The sequence below is a fragment of the Buteo buteo genome, chromosome 3, assembly GCF_964188355.1.
Source record: "Buteo buteo chromosome 3, bButBut1.hap1.1, whole genome shotgun sequence".
Taxonomy (NCBI): Eukaryota; Metazoa; Chordata; class Aves; order Accipitriformes; family Accipitridae; genus Buteo; species Buteo buteo.
In genome coordinates, this window is record NC_134173.1 from 47,188,960 (window position 1) to 47,209,914 (window position 20,955).

Sequence of the window (20,955 nt, forward strand, 5' to 3'; positions counted from 1 at the left end):
ACATAAGCTGTGGATTTTGTTCAAACTGTCTTCTTTAGACACACCAACACCTCAAGGGTCTGCCATAGGGAGTGCTTACTCCCAGTGGAAAACCAGACCGGCCTGCCCCATAATCTCTTCACATTCAGTGTCTGCCAGAGGCTGTGAGGAGTCAGCTACCGGCTCTGCAGGGGGTGTTGATGCCTCCCATCCTTGCATTGCCTCCAGCACAGCTAGTGCTCTCCAGGAATAACCAGGGGCATGGAATAAATGACCCTCAGCTTCTGCTAGACAAGACAGGGACAAGGCTCGCAAACTGCATGAGAGACAAGCAAGATGGGTGGCCAGACCTTTTCGGTGCTTGTGACTGAAGGAGAAGAACCACCCACCTACGTAAACAAAGGTCCCAAACCTGCCAGAAATATGCAGGTGCTCTTGTCACTACTGACCTCCCCAGGTTTCCAGAGGCTGTCAAGTGAAGCAGGAGTGTGGGGGGCTCCCTTTGAACCCCACTCCCAGGTGCTGTTCCTGCACAAACCACTCTGCAAGGGAGGGAGAGAGACAAGAAGCGGGGGGACACCTGCCCTAATCTCACCCTGATGGGTCACACACACTGTATACCCAGATCTGAGTGCTTCTGGGTCTCTAGTCTCAGTGTGCCCTTAATTATTTCCATGGTAACTGGTAGGTGCACATCCACCCCCCTTATGCTGTATTCTCTTTGTACATTTTAATTCATGGAACTGGTGTGTAGAGCCCAGGAAAAATGATGGTGAGATTTATTTCTTTATTGAAAAAGCTGCAGAAGTGACGCTGCTGATGGCTGCTGCTAGAGTTATAGATGCATCAGGGTAAAATACTGCACTGAAAACCTTTCCCATGACCCAGTACGGAAGTAGTTTTTAAAGCAACTCAGCAATACACTTAGATGTCTCATATCTCCAGAGACCTTTGTGTAGCACTATCCCAGTAAATTCACGCCACTCCTTGCCTTGGGGTTGCACCTTACTTCTGAAACAAAGAAACCGATTTCAAAAGCTCTGGTAATTTTAGGAGTGTTTTATATTAACTAGGGATTAGATGACTTCCTGCAGATTCAGGAATATTGTTGCTGCAGCTTCTACCACTTTTTGCTTTTTTTCCTTCTTCATCCGAAGGCTTATCTGCTAGCTCAGACTGCTACTTTGCCTACACAGTCCCAATGCGATGGTAGTTAAGTATGAAAGACTAAAGGTCTCCATGTTCCTCTGTAGTAATCTCCCATACTGACCGCATTTTAGAAGAAAGGAAATACTGGAAAGAATTCTCTTCATCACAGAAGGATTAGTGGGCTGCAAATTATTCCTTTAAAGTGAAATACAGCAAGATGCAACTAATAAAATGGCTAGTGGCACAACAGCCAAAGTGCTCTCTTCCCTACTAGTCTAGGTCCAACCGCAAGGCACTGAGGGTATGTGATATATTTAAGAATATTACCCAAACACAGTTCTCTTTACGTTCCTTCTAATGGCCCAGCACAGACCAATGCTAAGTTGCCTGTGAAACAGAGAGCACAGCAGACAATCATCGCACGCTACGATCTTAGCAGACTTGCTTTTCATCAGGCAGCACAGTTCAGAGCCAGTTCAAAAAAGGCATCTCGCTAAGAAAATACCCTGGATCTTAGCCACAAAGAGCTTGCTTTAGGAAATCTGCAGACGAAGCTGAAAAATGCAGCAATTTAAAAGGAGCAAAATTGGACAGTAAGAGCATTTACCTTTTATCTGAAAATGATTCATGAGACACCTGTACAAAGTGTCAGACAACAGCAAAGCAGTTCATCTACTATTGATAACCCAGCATTCCCAAGCCATCAATAGCCATTCGAGTACTCCTAAAGTAAATTTAGCTTCATCTTCATTATTTTCTTTATTGAAAGACCGGGGACACATTCATGGATGTTTACGCAATGGCAAGAGAGCACAGTATTGTATGTTTTATTACACTACCAAAGCAGAATCTTGTTCAGACGCTGCTAGTGTATAATTTCTGTCTCTCTAAAAGCTGGAAGGCAATCATTAGTATGTTGGATCTGGCAAGTTCATATTATCTATCTGGTAATTATAGAAAGATGGAGAAGCTTTCAAAAAAAATACCCTCCAACTTCTGCATTTACTACATACCTGATCAAAATACTATCACCATTACCTAAATTAGCAGATCTTTCCCAAAAACCATTATTCAGGACACATTAACATTAGTACAAAAAGCATTAAATAATTATTAGAGGCTGTACCGACTATATTTTATCTTCCCTTCCAACTTCAAAAATATAAAGCTATGCAACGACAATCTGAATGCAGGAAAAGATTTTACTGATGGTGATGACAAGCTAGGCTACATGGTAATTTGTGGGGCATTACTAGCCCAAATGAGCACTACAGTACAGCTCTAGTCTTTCAAAATAAGTATACCAATAGCCAATGCTATTCATACTGCAGCAGCGTCAACATGCTAAATGTACACCAAAAGATAATCCCATTCTCCAGAGACTGCTGTAGAAAAGGACAGAAAGATGAGAGACAAGGGAGAGGGTGAGGGCATACATATGCATACGTACACAAAGTAATTGGGATGACTGGCCTGTGTCTCATTATCTCATTTATTCATGCTTCAGGTAAAGGGGAGACAAGGAGGTGCCAGGAAGATCGCAGAAGCTGGGACACGATGGCTACAAAAGGAGCTGGAAAGAGAAATGAAACACAGCAAGTAAAGTGAGGCCAGGGAGGAGAGACCACGAATGAAGAGGTTCAGCAAAGAAGAGTAATTGGGGGTAAAAAATATACAAATGCAAGGCTAAAACCGCTGGGAGCAGAAGGCTGCAGGAAGGGTCTGTGAGGTGCTTTGGTTGCTCCGTTCCTGGCCAGGGGCTTCACACAGCCCTCCATCTCATGGACCCCCAGCAAGCCCCACATCATAGCCTGAATGACACCGACTGAAATGGCAGGGCTCCTTATCTCTCTGGCTTATGAACCATTTTAATTACGCCACTTGTCCGGGCCCTGGGCGGGTTGTCCCCGCGGGGGCCGGCTGCCTGGCTCAGGACCAGCGCAGATAACCGGGGTGTCCCTGGGGAGCCCCATTCAGCCCCTGGCTCTCGCCCGGGCCCCCGCCTGAGCTGCAGCACTGCCGACCCCCATCCCAACCTTCGCCTGTTGTTTTTTCAAAGAAGCCTTAGGATAAGGTAAGGCTACGAAGGCTGCAGCAACAGCACGTCAGTACACGCATCCTGCTCCCCGCTAATTCCCAAAACTATAGCAACAAACAAATAGATGCAATTACTGAAGTAGATGCTAGCGCAATTCAAGAGGATTGGTACATGCGTTATAACAAGATGCTGGAGCCGCAGCCCAATCGCATTTACATGAAGAAATCATTTTATGCAAATCTCTTATCCACGAGCGAAGGCCGTACAGGAGAGGAGAAACAGCTCTGTACGGAGATTCATGATGCATGGCAGATGGGCAATTTAAGGTAAATCATACAGTTCAGTTATACAAGACATATAACCTGGGGAGAAAGTGTGTAGCTTCAAAGTCATAAATTATTTATAAATAATACAGCCTTCTCATGAAATATCCAAAAGGCCAAGCACCCATTTTTCCCATTATTTTTCTCCACTTTCACAAATCAGAGGGAAGCTGAAGATGAATACCTTATCAAGAATGAGCTAGTTTTGGGGCAGGGTGGACTTAGATGGTGGAGTTAGTTAGGGGCTCGCAGGCAGGATGGCAGGAACTGAAGGCAGCAGGACTGCTGTGCCCACCCGCCTGGGAGCAAAGCAGCAGAAGTCAAAAGGAGGGAGCTGGAGCGGGCTGAGGAGAGAAGCTGTCCACCTGGGAGCTCACACCCTCCCAGGACTGTCGCTGCCAGCCTGTTCAAAATCACCACTTGCTTTCTGCCAAAAATTTCAGGTTTTTTAAAGTGAAATCCAGTGCTCAGATTCACAAATCACAGCTGTGGCATCCACGCACGTGGCGTGTTTTCTGTCAGCAGCGCTGCCTCTTCGGAGCACTGTACAACACATGGCGACACCTCCGTATTCAATTCTCCAGCTTCTTTCAGCAATTCTGTTGTGATACCTCAGCAGTCTGACACCCTCTCATCTTCGTTACACAACACAGCACCTGCCCAATTTCCTCTGCAATGACCAATTCAACTAACTTTTCATTTTTCTGATGTCCTGCCTGGTGACCCTGCATGCCCACCCGTGCTCTTACAGGTATCCACCTTTTGAAAGATGTATATACAGTCCATCATTTACTTTTATGTTGCAGATTCTTTGCTCTTCAAAGTCCTTTACAGATCTTCACACTCAGTTTGCATTTGACTCAACACAGTCTGGCTGGGTTTTTTTGTTGGAATCATTAGGGGCCGATACCCATATGTTCGAGGGTATCTTTGTAGTCTGAGTAACTCCTAACATTTGTGCTTTCAGCGGGCCACTGTTTCTGCTTGCTTATATACAGATGCAGATGCCTTATGTGACTTTTTACAATGTGTTTAAGCAGCCTCCCATGCCAAGCCTGAGGATATTAATTTTCTCCCTCCTGACTTTCTCCTGTTTTCAACTGGTCTGCTGTTATTCAGGTGTGGGAAAGGTACTTCAGTGTCTAAAAAGCCCTAAAAGTTAAAAGACAGATATGTACACAAGTAATTCAGACCTTTTCTGAAACTCTTTGAAGTCTTTTTGTATATTTTCTTTGTATTATAAATGGTAAGTTTGCCTAAATGCAACAGGAGTGTAATTCTTGAGTTCACTGCTCATGCCACACATGCAGTATAAGGCAATTAAAATATAAAACTGAAAAAAAACCCTGATTTATTTTCTTATTAGCTACAGATATTAGCATCACTGCCTCATACCAATTAGCTGCAATAAAAAGATAGAAATACCAGAATATTTCTCCTCAGTTTTAGGAGTGTCGCATTTTTTACATAAGCAAAACTAAAAATAAACATACCTCTTGTATAATAAAGAGCAAATGTAGCATGAAGTGTCACTTTATCCATGCAGTCACCTTTCTGGACCAGGGGTTTGAATGTATAATCCCTCTGGAGCCACAACAGGGTATTGTCATTGTTTAACCCCAGCCAGCAACTAAGCACCAAGCAGCTGCTCACTCACTCCTCCCCACCCTGGCAGGATGGGGAGGAGAATCGGAAAAAAAAAAGTAAGACTCGTAGGTTGAGATAAAAACAGTTTAATAATTGAAATATTATAATAATAATAATGATAATAATAATAATGAAAAGGGAGATAACAAAAAAAAAGAGAAATAAAATCCACAAAAGACAAGGGATGCACAATGCAATTGCTTACCACCTGCTGACTGATGCCCAGCCAGTCCCCAAGCAGCAACCAGCCCCCCAAGCCAATTGCCCCCAGTTTATATACTGAGCATGACATTCTATGGTATAGAATATCCCTTTGGCTAGGCTAGGTCAGTTCTCCTGGCCATGCTCCCTCCCAGCTTTTTGTACACCTCCTCGCTGACAGAGTATGGGAAACTGAAAAGTCCTTGACTTGGGCTAAGCACTACGTAGCAACAACTAAAAACATCAGTGTGTTATCAACATTATTCTCACACTAAATCCAAAACACAGCACTGTACCAGCTACTAGGAAGAAAATTAACTCTATCCCAGTCGAAACCAGGACAGGTATGAACATGCAAATTCCAAAGTGGTAAGAAATCTACATTTTCAGTTATGGAAATCTTCTCAGTAGCTATTTTTCATGTACACTTTGGCCTGTCAACATTTGCAACCTTTTGGTTAACAATGAGTTTGTTTCTGAACCTTTCTAAATATTTTAAAAATAATTAAAATGCTGTGTGAACTCCTATACTGCCAAGCATTTTTTCTTCCCACACCACAGACTTTAGGTACCAAAACCAAAGCACAAAATCTCTTTTCTGTAGGAAGGAATATCTCTCTTGGTTAAACTTGCTCCTACATAAGTCTACATCCACTTCCCAGGTCAGATTTTAAAAGAAGCAGTTTTCACCCATTTTGCAGCTCACTAAGGTCTTAGCCACTCTATCACACATGCAGCTGTTTCTCTATTCAAGTCTCTGATATTCAGAACTTAAATGGTACCTAAGCTCTCGTGCATGCCTTTAATTGGGGAGGACCTCTGGAAAAGCCTGGATTTCATCCTCTCCTAAAACAGGAACAGTCCTCCTTGGGGAAAATCAAACAGCTTATGTTAAGACTGCTCCACTTTCACCTCAAAAAACTTCATCCCTGACCTGGAAAGCCTCCTACGGTCTCCAAGGATTGCACTAGAGCAACAGTATTTAGACTGAGAAGGCAGCACCAGTATATCTAAGATCAGGCTCTTTGTGAATTTTAAAAATCATGAATAGGAAATAAATTTATACGAAAAATGCTTCAGTATTTATTTTGCAAACAGAGACTCAGGGGATAAAAACAAATTGAACATCAATAGTCAAAGGATAACTCTACTGTTGCTGCCCCATTGACAAAGATTAAAGCTATGTCTGTAATTAATACAAAATTAGCTTGCAAGCCAAAACAAGAAGGCTAAAGTCACCGATAACAGCTCCACTGCTCCCGCGTGCATAGAAAGCAGCACATTTGGTGGGGTTTGTTTCCAGGCGGCTGTTAACTCACCAGCAGGAGGAAACACGCAGTGGCACACTGTATCGTTGTGGTTTACAACAAAAGCCCTCTCTGTAGGCTTGTGTTGATAAAAGTCTCCGGCCTTGAGTCTTGGATATGATACCACTGAAGGCCTATTAGTACAACAGCTAAGCTCAGCACCTCGTCTGCTGTTCCGTGGAGGCACATGGGACTCAACACTAGCTACAAATGGCTCGGAGATGGAGCTAGTAAGAACCGAGCTTTAAAGAGAAGGAACTAGAAAAAGCAAGACAAGTGGCTTGCATAAGCGTTATTTGTCCAACATTTACAGGCTCAAGTCGCTGCAAAGAATGAGATTTTTCCTTTTTTTCCACATACATGGTCAGAACAGATGAAATAACTGCTCTTTTGCATACATCCTGCAGGAACAGGAAGACAACAATGGATACTGCATCCCTGCTGTACAATCCAGGGAGCATATAAGAGATTTTCTGTTTTAAAAACTGAACATGAAAAAGGGGGAGTGAACTGAGAAGCTGACATAAGGTACCAAGAATATGTCGCTATCCTTTTTTTGGTGAAAATGGATAATCTTTTTCAAATTTTTAAAGAACAAACTAGAGAACTGTTATTTTAGAACAGGGTCTCTTAAAAAAAGCCTGTCTGCAAAGAAGGTGGCACAGAGGTCGTCCTACCACCCATCCAGCACAGTTGCTTAAGAGTGTAGTTGGTGCCGTCACACAATCACAGGATGGTTGAGGTTGGAAGGGACCTCCGGAGGTCATCTCGTCCAACCCCCCTGCTCAAACAGCGACACCCAGAGCAGGCTGCCCAGGACCATGCCCAGATGGCTTTTGAGTATCTCCAAGAACAGAGACTCTACAACCTCCCCGGGCAACCTGTGCCAGTGCTCGGTCACCCTCACAGTGAAAAAGTGTTTCCTGATGTTCAGAGGGAACCTCCTGTGCTTCAGCTTGTGCCCATTGCCTCTGGTCCTGGCGCTGGGCACCACTGACAAGAGCCTGGCTCTGTCCTCTTTGTACCTCCCTTCAGGTATTTGTAGACATCGATGAGATTCTCCACGAGCCTTCTCTTCTCCAGGCTGAACAGACACAGCTCTCTCAGCCTCTCTATCATCCAGGACCCTTTGTGGGACTCCCTCCAGTATGTCCATGTCTCTCCTGTACTGGGGATCCCAGAACTGGACCCAGCACTCCAGGTGTGGCCTCAGCAGTGCTGAGCAGAGGAGCAGGATCACCTCCGTTCACCTGCTGTCAATACTTTGTCTAATGCAGCCCAGGACACCATTCACCTTCTTTGCCACAAGAGCACATTGCTGGCTCAAGCTGCTTTCCAGCCGGTCAGACCCCAGCATGTACTGGTGCTGGGGGCTGCTCCTCCCCAGGGGCAGGACTCTGCAATTCCCCTTGCTCCTGGTACCTACCACTTACAAATTCAAATTCTGGGTGTGGGATAACTCCTAGGGGCTCTCTGTAGCAGAGCAGAAGGTGACATCCCCTGGACACAGCACTGATCAGCTGCAGCCAGCCACAGGTACAGCTGCCCCACCAGAAGCCAGACTTGTGTCAGCATGTAAATGACCTGTGATCCTCAATCCCATGTTGGCTACATCCTTCTGCAAGCCCCACTTTACAATCTGCACTATATCAGCATCCCCTAATTTAAAGCTCCACATGCACGGAATTGCCAGACTATGCTTGTGGAAGTTAACCCCTTCCTGTACCAAACACGCATCACTACCAGGCCTGAGGGACAAAAATCCACTAAAGAGGATCATGCAGGAGAGTGAAGAAAAAGGCAAGTTTAAGTTTGCAGTGCATACCGTCAGCCACAACACTCCTCTACCGCTAAACTGAAACACCAGTTGCAGGAAGAGAAAGCAGTACTGCACTTCTCCCTGCCACCAAACCCTCACTCTTTAGCATACAACTGACTTAATAGCACTAATTTTTTTTTTGCAAGAGCTTGCTCCTATCTGCATAAAATCAGGCTGATACAGACACACGTCACAGGTACTGGAGTGTTAACAAAACCAGGTAGCTAGGTGTTTAAAAGGTATAAATCTCTCAGCTCTGGTCATTTACCTACAGCAATCTTCACACTTATTTTTTCTGAATTCAATCTTTCTAAGTGCCAGTTGCTGATGAACTGCAGGGAGCATGATTTTTATTAAATGATGAACACTAACATTTCACAGTTACACCTCAGAAAATCGATTACCACCTATTGACAGATAGCTTAAGCAGAGAAATTCCTGAGGGTTTTTTGGTTTTTTTCATTCCTCTAGACTCCAGTGAAAGGAAGCCTTTTCTGTTTAAAGCTCATGCTTTTTTTAAGCATCAGTGTCATTAATTATACAGGCTAATACTTAATCTAGAAAATACAACTGCTATGTGGAGCAGGGCACGCATCGTGCCGGGTAGAACACAGAAATTGCAAAGACTTGGAAATTCTCCTTCCCAGGGAATCACTGCACTGCAATGTATAGTTTCTGCCTAGTTCAGAAAACCAAGTGAAAACAAGTTTTCTTGATTACTGTATTTCCTGAATAAAATATTATTTACTGCTGCTTAAAACTGACAACTCGTGCTAATTTTACCACTGCCCAAGAACTAATATTTCAGTAATTCTCACAGCTGGGAGAAGCGAAGAAGTGACAAAAATCAGCCAAGGGTTTCCAGGTTCCCAGACTGCCAGCCACGAGGTCCAAACCTCCAGGGCTTTGATGTCCCAGGATAGCTACAACCAGCTCCTCAGGCCACCTCACTTCTGCACGGACCCATGTCCCATGGTGCCGGATGACTCCAGCACTTTCAGGCTCCGTGCTCCACAGCTGGGGATGAACCCCCAGGTTGCCTGCCTCCAGAAAACCCGTAAGAGAAGACTCCCCCTGCTCCATGGTCTGGCACCTGCCCTACCCTGACAACATCTCTGCAGGTGCTGGAAACCAGAACATGGCCAGGCAGGTCTGTCAAGGCCAACCCCGCAGGAGTTTGGGGGTCCCATCACTTGTTTCATAGACCAGGCTTCTCCTCCCGGGCCAACTACGGGTGTTGATGTCCCTGTCGAGAACCAGCTGCACCGTGCTTTTTGTCCACCCTATGCCTGAGCGCTGAAATGGGAAACACATAAATGCTGAGTTATTGGCTATCTGCCTGCTTTGCCAAGTAAATAATTCAGCTAATTTCCTCATAATAATGACCTCCCATTTTGGTGGGAAATCAATCCTCTGCTTCTGGGCTAGTTTGCTTTCTCCAGTACTTCCCTAGGGCTGTTTTTAACCAAACCTGTTGGGGAGGATGATAACAGAAATCACCTGGAAACCAGCATCCATCAATTCATCGTAACTGGTCAGACCCCACAGCACAACACGTTCCCATAACCAGACACAGACACCACTTCTTTCCCTACCATTTACCCTACTGCTAACGCTAATCAGTTCCCAGTGTACGTGCTTTCCAGAAATGAGATGGACTTGTTAGGCAAAATTAAAGATGGAGTCACAAGTGAGTAAGGGCTTCAGGGTTCACTCACACAAATTAAAATACACAATTGATACTGGAATGTAAATCAAGAGTATGAAATTAAATCTTCATGTTAAGAAGGGAAAAAAAAAGATTAATTCTTGCTTTCACTTCAGTCAATATAATTGACTGGAACAACAATTTAGAAGATTTGACAGACTGTTCACCAAGATACCCTGGAAAACTGAACTGTTGTACCATACCTCTACATAACTAGCATAAAACCGTTTCCCAATGCATTGGCAAATTCCATGTATTAAATTGCCAGGAATATTTTCTCCCCAAATTTGGCTACACTGGCAACACTAGAATGTGACTATATGTATACATCCCATTTGACTACCAAGGACATAGTCAAGAAAAGAGACAAAACAAAAAAGAAAGAAAATCACATCAAAAAGAAAATCAAACTGCATTAACAGATAATACTTGAAGTACAGATTCATTATAGGTGGTCTATAGGTAACTGTTTACCTCAGGTCCACATGCATAATGTCTCATGCTACTACTCCCTTGAGTGATGAATTAATCCACACAGAAAAGCTCTGTGACAAGTCACATCACAAGAGTCATGAAATGGAGGTCACTGTGCCAGCTAGCAAATGACACATTAAAAAGGAAAAAAAAAAAAGGCAGAAAATGCTCTTTATACTTTCCACTTCACTATGAACGTGAGGGATTTATTTCACTAATCCATGGCTGGCAGTGTCAGGGCTACTTGGAGCTGCAGAGACGGAGAGAAATATCCAATTTTCAAATCCCTTCCAGCTACATAAAGGTAAGAAAGAAGAGCTCTTCTGCCACCACTGAGCTGTTATTGCACCGCTGCCTGTATTAGGCCAACACCATTTTCTGAAGAGGCTAAATTAGAGGAAGACACGTCACAAACGGCTTCCTCCTGTAACTAGGACAGCCAACTAACATGGCCAAGATAGTGCCCAAACATATCTTTTTACAGCATGCTTATTTGTAGTTTATTTTGCCTGCCCATTTACAATGTTATATCCCTATATAGCATGAGGGGGAGGAACTGCACAAGCAACATTGCCTATCCAAATATAAGCTTATTCAGAATATTTAAGCATTAGGTCACAATTTACCCTTCTGGGGGAAAAGCAGTGTCCTTTCTTACAAAGTGTAATAAAAATGAGGCAATATTTGACAGTACCTCAAAGTGTGAGACAGAATACACATATCTAGTTTGGCCCTTCTATATTTTCTTCTTCTTCTTCCTCAGGCAAGCAAATCTATAAAGCCTCTCATCTAATGTGTTAGATTAATAAATGATGAAGCTACAAACAAGGGAGCCCCAACCTTCCATGATGAGTGCTCAATTATTTTGCATTTAACAAGAGTAAAGGAAAATGAAATTAATTTAATCTCTGTAATTGCCAAACTAAATGTCACAATCTTGCCTATTATAACAGATCAAAACAATACATTTACATTTACCAAATTGTTGTAAAAAGTGTGATTTTTACTCTGAATAGCTTCCATCCCTGGAAAAGCACATACCAAACGTTGCAGCAGTGGTCACGGAGATCATGCTTTTCTCCAAAACTAGGCTCTGGATCAGAGCTACTTTTAAGCTAAGCTCTATGACAGCATTTCAAAAGAAAGTGAAATTATATGTTGTAATGTGCTTGGTGAATACTCCTTACTAGAGTAAGTCTGGAACCGCAGGTTTTCTTACAGTGCAGGGCCTAACAGTCTGAGTGTTGGTCTATATACTCTACTAGAAGGAAAAGTAGCTATTATTTATTAAAGGAAGAAACTTCTGCAAGCAATGCAATTTGTAAGAGCATCACCCTCAACACCGCCAGTAGCAAATTCTTGAGCAATTTCTTCCTGCATCTCCCTTACACTCCAGTCTCTTAAACCAGCGTGCCTGGGTGGAAGCCTGAGGGGCAGCAGGGAAGAGAGCGTGGTATAGGCACCAGTACTTCTCCACACCCCTCACCGCTAAATCTGTGCCCCTCTTCCACCACTCTTCCTAACTCCTGCTCCTGTTCACATCTGACCTCCTCAACACCCCCCCACCTTGGCACAATCCCTAGAAGGGGACTTCAGGTCATCTCTCGCTGTGTACCTCTTCTACTTTGAAATCATCTTGCCTGGACGTGAGTAACAACTCCCTATCAGCAGCACCCCAGGTGAGTTTTCTCTAGAGCCCTGTACAGTGGCACTAGCCCTTTCGTACACCTCTGGAAACAGCCCGCCTGAGGCAACTGAAGATTCTCCTTTGCCTTTCTTGTGGCCACATCCCAGTGGTGGCTCACAGCCGTGTGGCAACAAGCATATCCAGGTCTTTGTCTCCTTCAGTCACTTCCGAACGACGAGCCTCTAATCCCTTTGGCTTCAGCTGCAAAATTCGCATTGATTGATAATGGATTTTCCACTGATGTAGAATCAGGCACTTCGACTACACCACTACGAATTAACAGAAGAGAGCTCTGTTAATCCTTTATAAGCAAGCTTAATCTTTTGGTTTATAGAAGAAGGAGCGAAGGCCTCCTTTTCTCCAATATCAGGCAGAATGTGACTATTATTTCAGAAATTTTTCTCATTTTATTTGATTGAAATCAGGTTTTTTTTGGAGGACACAAATCCAGACAACACCACAGATGCACACTTCTGCCAGGTAAAAAAGGAAGAGTTGGAGCTATGAATCCTGAAGCGGAAAGCTGGGATCAGCACTCTGGGACTTACAGTTACTCCATAGAAAGTGCTGTCACCTGGAAACAGCAGACTGACAAAGCCTTTATACCATTCACCTTTCAATTAAACAAGAGTAACATCTGAAACCTCACATTAAAATAGCTGTAAGATTTGTTAGGGTTCTCTCTCAATGATGTGATTTGAACATTTCCTGTACATTAGCCATAGTTAGGGCTATTAAACTGCAAGCAAGTATTAGCACCTTTAAAGACTGTTACAGAACTTGGCTAATAACTCTAAAGCAATCAAGTCATCAGAAAGATGAACTGATCTTATAATAAGACACTTTTTCCATTAAAATGAGATTTTGTTAGATCAACTCAGATACACTTTATTAAGTCAGCGTGTAGCAGAACGGCTCTTCTTTTTTTGCGGGAAAGGAAATTCATCACTACGCTACAATGTCTGGTAAACAGGAGCTCAGTCATGCAAACCCTTGGTCAAATGAGAAACCACTGCTCTCAAAGACTTGTCCCATTGCAGTCAGCAGTCTGAGCAAGGATACTTAACAGCAGTAAAATCTTGAAAGATCAAGCCCAAATATTACAGTTGTAATTGGTACTGCACATCAAACAACCCTTAATTTAATGTCCTATCCTGTAGTGCACTAGATGCAAACATTTCACTGATTTAGTAATTCATCATAAGCACTGCTTCTATGCTAGGATGAAAAGAAGTCTTAAATACAGCAGCTAAGTGGTTCCTCTAAAACACTGGAATGCCACATATCTCTGTAGGACAATAAAATGTTTATCTTTTGTCATGCATTTCATTGCCGCTGTTTAGTTGGGTGACCTTCTGAAAGGAGCAGTGGAGGCTGATGTACACCTTCATTAAAGCCGAGGCTCCTTCTTCCCCCATGCCTGCAAGAACAATAAGCGCGGGAGGGAAGAGGTGAGCAATCCACAGAGTAATGAAGAGATTTTGTTCCAGAGGGTTATCAATTATTTATGAGTAAATCCCCAGACGAACACATCCGAAGCTGAACCGCTTTTAATACTTTCACTTCTGTACACACAGCACAAGACAACCAGATGCGAGCTAAATTGGATGTCTGACTATTCCAGGTGTCAAATAGTGAGTTGAATCTAGACTTTAGTAAATCACTGTTATGTTTTTTAAAGTACAACAGTCTCCTAGATTTACAGGTCTTTCACAAAATTCCTCCAACACTCACAGAAATAATTCTTTATAGTATTTCCCACTCATCAAGATCTCAGCAAAGGAAAAGCTCATACTGAAGAATTTCTGTAATTATGCTGACATAGTTGTCTAAACAGTCTAATATTCAAACTCTTACAAGCATATTGCCCAGCTCTGAACGGAATTTTATTCCACAATGGAATGAAATGGACCTGAACTTTTCCTATCGAGAAAAGATAAGACCAAGTTATGGTCTTTTTCTCCAAAACAGGGTTTCTCCTTTTCAAAACAAAGCACTCATCTTTAAAGTAAAATTGTTTTATAACTGTGCTTTTTAAAAGAGAAGATCCAAAGACTCTTTCTGTGATTTGGGAAATACAAACATTAGATGTTGGTATTCTCCATGAAGCTAGGACAGTGAAACCCAACAGCTGTATTTGCTCAGCACGCTTTCCACAAGAAGTCATTAATCTATTTGCCAATGCTGTCGCTGGAAACAGTCATCCTGCAAGTCTCGAAATGAAACCAAACCCACTGTCACGCAGTGAACATCCGGATCCACAGTTCTTTGAGCTCCTCTTCCCCACAACTTCCAACCAACAAGACGCCGCCAAAGTCAACACCACCACCACAGTCATACTTCAAGGACCGTGTCTCGGCAGCTGCCACGACAGCCCCGAGGCCCCCTTCAACACCAAGTTCAGGTGAACCCAGGAACCAGGCGGGGGCACCGCCAGGACGTGCCCTGCAGAGCAGCCCCCCGGACAGGTTAGGGTCTGGCCAAGCGGCGGCACACCACGCGCAGGCTGCCCCAGAGGCGGGCTGCCAGCCGTCCCGCGCTTGCAGGGGCTCTCTTGGTGCAGCCTGGGCTCAGCGACGGGGTCCTGAGCCGGGCTGCGGCCACGGGGGAGCAGACAGCAGCCAGTGCAGGTTCCCCGGCCTCTCAAAGCCTCATCCGCAAGCTGCCTTCCAACTGGATGAGTTCAGGGAGAAGCTCATCGAATAAGGTGGTTCGAACCACACGTGGAATGAGCACTTTCCGCCTTTTTTGCAGAACAACCGCAGGAGAAGAGCTGGGTCTTTGGTGCGCTCTCTGCCCCCTCACATTTAGGCCGGGATTGACCCCAGCACCTCCACAACTCCAAGAGCAAGCTCCACTGCTGTCCTAGCCTGGCTAGACTAAACTGCTTCAGTACCAAAAAAAAACCCCAACCACTTAGAAATCCATTTTGGATTTGTTTGCATTACTTTGGAGGGTTTGTTATGTATTTGGATGAAAGGAGTCCATTAAGTACATCTATATTTACTTCATTACAGCGTGGCTCTTGAAGTTAGATGAAAAGATTTACTCTGGCCAAGTTTGTTTATTCATCAACATGAGCTAAGATATGTTTTCAAAGGCTCATCCTCATTGCATTCACATGAAAGCATGCAGATTTTTTTCAATGATTGTATCACATTCTGAGAGCTGGAAAAGGACAAAAGAAACTTCTGCGAGTATTACAAAACTAAGGATCAGCACAGGAACATTTCCTACCATTTCCAGTTATTTATGGGGGGCGGGGGAAACCCACCCCCTCCCACCTGGAGTCATTCTTTCTCACCCTGCAGATGTATCAACAGCCACAAACTGTAAGTGGATGATCAGCCATGTGCTGGTTTTGGCTGGGATAGAGTTAATTTTGTTCATAGTAGCTGGTATGGGGCTAGTGGTTTTGGATTGTACTGAAAACAGTGTTGATAAGACAGGGGTGTTTTCGTTACTGCTGAGCAGCCCTTACACAGAGCCAAGGCCTTTTCTGCTCCTCACCCCACCCCACCAGCCAGTGGGGTGGGGGGGCACAAGGAGTTGGGAGGGGACACAGCTGGGACAGCTGACCCCAACTGACCACAGGGATATGCCAGACCATAGGACGTCATGCTCAGCATACACAGCTGGGCAAGAAGGAGGAAGGGGGGACATTCAGAGTTACAGCCTTTGTCTTCCCAAGTCACCGTTCTGGGTGACGGAGCCCTGCTTTCCTGGAGATGGCTGAACACCTGCCTGCCCATGGGAAGTGGGGAATGAATTCCTTGTTTTGCTTTGCTTGCATGCACTGCTTTTGCCTTACCTACTAAACTGTCTTTATCTCAACCCATGAGTTTTTTCACTTTTACTCTTCCAATTCTCTCCCCCACCCCACTGGGGGGGAGTGAGCGAGTGGCTGTGCGGGGCTTAGCTGCCAGCTGGGGTTAAACCACAACAAGCCACCATGCCCCTAGCCTAGATAATGGCGACTGGCACGCTGCTTACCCAGGGACACCAGAAGTGAAGGGTTAACCCCACTGAAGCACAAGAGTTTAAGCAAATGCAGTCTCCCAGGTTTCTAATTTTTTAATCTGCACTTTGACAAGAACAATTAATATTTTTTTTTCATAGTACTGTTGAAGAAGAGCTCTTCATAACTGCTAGCAAAGCATTAGGTAGAAATACAGCCCACCACTGACCAACCCCAGCTGTACAAGTCCTAGCTATCGGTGACAGGAACCCAGACATGACTTGGTACTTGCCTGCCTTTAGTGTCAAAATTTTATCCCCAAGTTATGCAAATATTTAAATGACATTTATGGACAGTATCTTCCCTCGTGAGTTTACACTTTCCCACGGAAGACTTCCAGAGTGATTAACAATGCTGATCTTTATCCTTCACACTGACTATTCATTCATCCTTTCTAGAACGAATACTGCTTACATACGACCCAAGAGGGCTGTAACAAGGCAGTATTTATCTGCCTTAATAATCTACCGCCACTGCTTTAATTAAAACTTGGTTATATCACATCCACAAAGCGGAGGAACGCCTCCCGTCACTCATCATTTTCACCTGACAGCTGTGCTTGGTGCACCTTTGCAGGAGCAACCTTTGGAGGTCCCACCAGCTGCAGCTCACCCTCCCCACCCCAGGTAACTGTGGGCAAAGTGTTGGAAAAACCACTTCACCACGGAAGAAAAGCAGAGCGAAACTCAGAGGGGTTTGCAGCTTAGGGCCTCAAGTGAGTCATCGAGCACCTGCGGGTTGGTATTTACCCCAGTTCATGAGCAGGGCAGCGCTGCCTGCGCGGCACATGGGGTTTTCGGGAGGTGAGGGGCCAGGGGGAAGGTGAGCCGGACATGGCACACGCGCCCGTGAGAGACCTACGGAGAAGCCACGGCACAGTGCAGCAAATCAGAGTATGAGGGACATCAGGATGGAGATGGGGGAGCAGCAACCAAGGACACCTCAACTCCCTTTGGTAAATTTGCAGCTGAATCTTCAGGCTTCAGCTTCTTCATCTGCATAGCAGGATTTTACAGGACTTCCAAGAGCCCTCAAAAATGCACAGTGATTTCAAAGTCTAGAGTTTATTACTAGCGGTATTACACAAATGAGTGTGCACTGCTTGCCTTTTCCACGTTTTAATCAACGTAAGCAGTATCTGATGATACAAACGTTTAAAAACACACCATTTTCCCAAGGAAGAAGCGGTCCTGAACTTCTTCCCTCCCCAGAACAGAAGTTTTTTGGCATCATTATACACAATATAAGACCTGCAACTGATAGCATCCTTGGGATGCAGGGATGGGCAGCGAGCAGCCAGTGCAGCCTCCTTGCAAGCTACAGGCTGTACAACCAGGGCCTCATCCAGCACGTCTTCCCTGCTGGCTCCACGCGGGTCCTGGGCCAGCAGTTGCCATTCATTCAGTAGATACTCAAACTTGGGAGGGGGTTCTCTTTGCCCCTTCACCCTGCCTGGGCTCCCTCCCGGGCTCCCCCCCGGCCGCAGCACAGCCACCAGGCTGCAATACGCCTGCCCTCCTGCCACCGCTCTGGGGCTGAGCTACCCTCGCACCCTGCACCCGAAATCCACTCCGTTCTCAACACCTGGAAGCAGAGGCATCGCTATAGGAGCCTGGGTGATGTTATTTGAATGATTTATTGTTTCAGTTAAGCGTTAAACAATGTTTTCAAGCCTTCTTGGTCTATTAATCTCATTCTTACATTGTATTTTGCAGTTACAAATGATACGGTGTTGGAACTACTTTGAAAAAGCCCCTCTGTTCTCCATCCTCATCCTTACTGGAAGGAAAAAGACTGTGTCCTGTTCCAGTCATTGAACTCTACAGCACTTTGCCATCAGCATCAATGAGCTGATAAACAGATTTAAGTCCTTTGTGTGTCAATGAAGCCTGCACCGCACCAGGAAAGTGTTCCTTAACTAAATGCCACCGCACAGCCAGTAAGGAAAACTTGATTGCATTGCTTGTGGATTCCTCAGAACGGTGCTTCTTAAAATATAAATTATCTCTAGATTATTGAGCACTTCTTATTTAGGACTTGAAATCCAGTTGCCACTTTCTGATCAATATAACTTTAATAGTAGGATAAATTTAGAGCTTAAGTTATCTAGCAGCAGTCATTTGTATATAATACATGATCTAAAGCCACACTCATGTTCAAATGCATGGTGATGAGGCTTACGAGGAGCACCGTGCCTTAAAATGCAATGGATTACCTGTTTCTTTTCCTCATTAAATGACATTTCATGAAAGGAACCGAACAAAAGATAGGTGAGCTTGCTGAGTGTCATATCCCACAACCTTTACTCATATGAGCAACGTGTTGCCTTCAGATCAGCTTCTCATTTGAAAGTTGCAGATCCCCATTGCTGACCTGAATATTGATTTTATGTTAATAAAATCCTGTGTTGAAATACTGGTTAAAGATAAAATTGCTCTTGTACTTCAGGCCTGCATGATGTTGCGCATACTGTACTCACTATTTTCTTTTTCAGCGAGGGCAAAAGACGCTCACTCCTTACAGGAGATGCTCCACAGGTTGCATAATTTGGCCCCGTGTTAAATAAGCTAACACCTGAATGAATCACTTTTCCAGTAAGAGGAGGCGCTTTGGCTATAATGAAGCTGCGCACCTCACATATAGGTACATTTATCAGGGCAACATTTTCAAAGATGTAAAATAAGAAATGCTGGAATTTGAAATTTCTGCTTCTGTATTGTCTAAGTAAGAGAAACGTACACAATGACGACGTACTTCCATTTACCTACCGGGTATCCTTAGCAGTGCTTGTTTCTGCAAATTCTCTTAACAGACACTGCTCCTATCATCATTTAACTGCAACGCAGACAGACTTCAAGAGGACTAAGGAGGATTTGCTTCTGCTTTCACACAGCGCACTTATTTTTTTGAAGTTTAATTTAATAAAATAAGAACTCCGGATAAAAGTTAATCGAGCACGGCTGCTAAGAAGGGGAAAAAAATCTTCTGCCGAAATTTTAACTTTGCTTTTTCTCTCTCGCTCTTTTTCTGCATTTGTTGCTTAATGGCACGGTATTGTTTCAAAGGCCATTCCTTTTACAAACGTAATCAACTCAAGTATTCAGCACCACAGATGATATATTACTCTCCTTAAAGCCAAATCTCTGAGGGATAGATTAGAAAGAAAGGTTAAAGAGCTCTATCGTTCAAAGCATTATGGTTCAGGCACCTATAAATCACTATGTTTGTTTATTTAGATAATTTGGGCCACTGGCGTAGGTAACATTCAAGCTACACACAACTTTCTGGTATGAACGCTGCCAGTTTCTTCCTTCCCCCCTCAGAAGCACTAAGGTAAATAAATGCTCCAAGCAGCACGCACGGCAAATGAGGTGCTAGGACTAATTTGTGCTTGCAGCTCTCTTCGCAACGCTTTGAAAAGCAGCCCCTGCTCTCCCCTGGTGATCCCTTCCTCTTAAAGAGTTTCCAAGACCGAGAGCAGATGCCACTGCGAACCAAACCGGAGGCTGTCACCATGTAATAGGATTTGAATGAAAATACAGTTAAGGGGCTGACTCGCAGCAGTCAGAGCCGGGGGACGCGGAGGAGAACCCCGCCGCCGCGGGATGCCGCACAAGAACCCCGGCCGGGGGGGGCCGGGTCCTGCCCGCCCCGCCCCGTGCCCCGCACCTCGCACCGCTCCGGGCCAGATCGGCCCCCAGAGAACCAAATGGCCGCCGCGCCCGCAGCGCGGACCGCGGCCGGACAGGGGCAGCCCTGCGGTGCGCGGCGCGCCGAGCCCCGCAGCCCTGCGGCAGCCCCGCCACCAGCCTCCCGCACCCGCGCAGCCTCCCGCAGCCGCGCAGCGACCCGCGCCCGCAGCGACAGCACCCACCGCCCACCCACCCCCCCTCCAAAAAAAAAAGAGAAAAAAAAAAAAACAACCAACAAACCCCCAATCCAAAAAAAAACCCCAAACCAGCACCACAGACACGACAACTTCGCGCACCGCCCCCAACTCACCGGGAGGCGCCGGCCCCGCGGAGAGGCGCGCCCGGGGATGCCGCCTCCCGCGGAGCGCTGCCCGCGGAGCGCAGCCCGCAGGGGCCGGGCAGCGGCGCGGCGCGGCGCGGCGAGGGAGGAGCAGCGGCAAGTTGCGGCGCGTCTCTCTCCTCTCCCCTCCCCTCCTCCCCTCCCTCCCCCTCCTCCTCCTCCTCCCGCTCCGTCCCCTCCTCCGCCCGGCAGGCGGGCCGGGGGCAGGCGGCCGAGAGGGACGGAGCGCGGCCGCGGAGCGCGGCGCGGGCAGGCGCCCGGCAGTGCGCATGTCCCCGCGCCCGCCGCCGAGAGGCGACCGATGCGGCGGCGGCGGCGGCAGCGCAGGCCCGCCGCCCCCTGCGCGCCCCCCCGCGCACCGCAGCGCGCCTTTGCGGAGGCTGCCGCCGCAGCGCCTCGCTCCGCGGAGGCGGGGGAGCCACGGGGCACGGACGTGCCAGCCGGCGCCGGGCTGCCCGCTTCGCAGCGCTGCCGGCGGCCCCGGGGAGGGGAAGGGGGGGGGGGTGTTTGGGGGTCTCGGTCGCCCCTCCGCGTAGCGGGGAGCGCCGGCGGACGAGAGCTGGGGCCGGCGGC

At 45.9% G+C, this 20,955-nt stretch overlaps 1 protein-coding gene across 1 annotated transcript in view; it reads right to left on the minus strand.

Moving 5' to 3' along the window:
• Nucleotides 1–20,456, minus strand: part of PAG1 (phosphoprotein membrane anchor with glycosphingolipid microdomains 1) — a 109,840-nt gene extending 89,384 nt beyond the window's left edge. The window contains exon 1 of the mRNA XM_075023495.1: nt 20,353–20,456. The gene's annotated coding sequence lies outside the window, so the exon portion shown is untranslated. The remainder of the gene's footprint in view (nt 1–20,352) is intronic.
• Nucleotides 20,457–20,955: the final 499 nt, after the last annotated feature.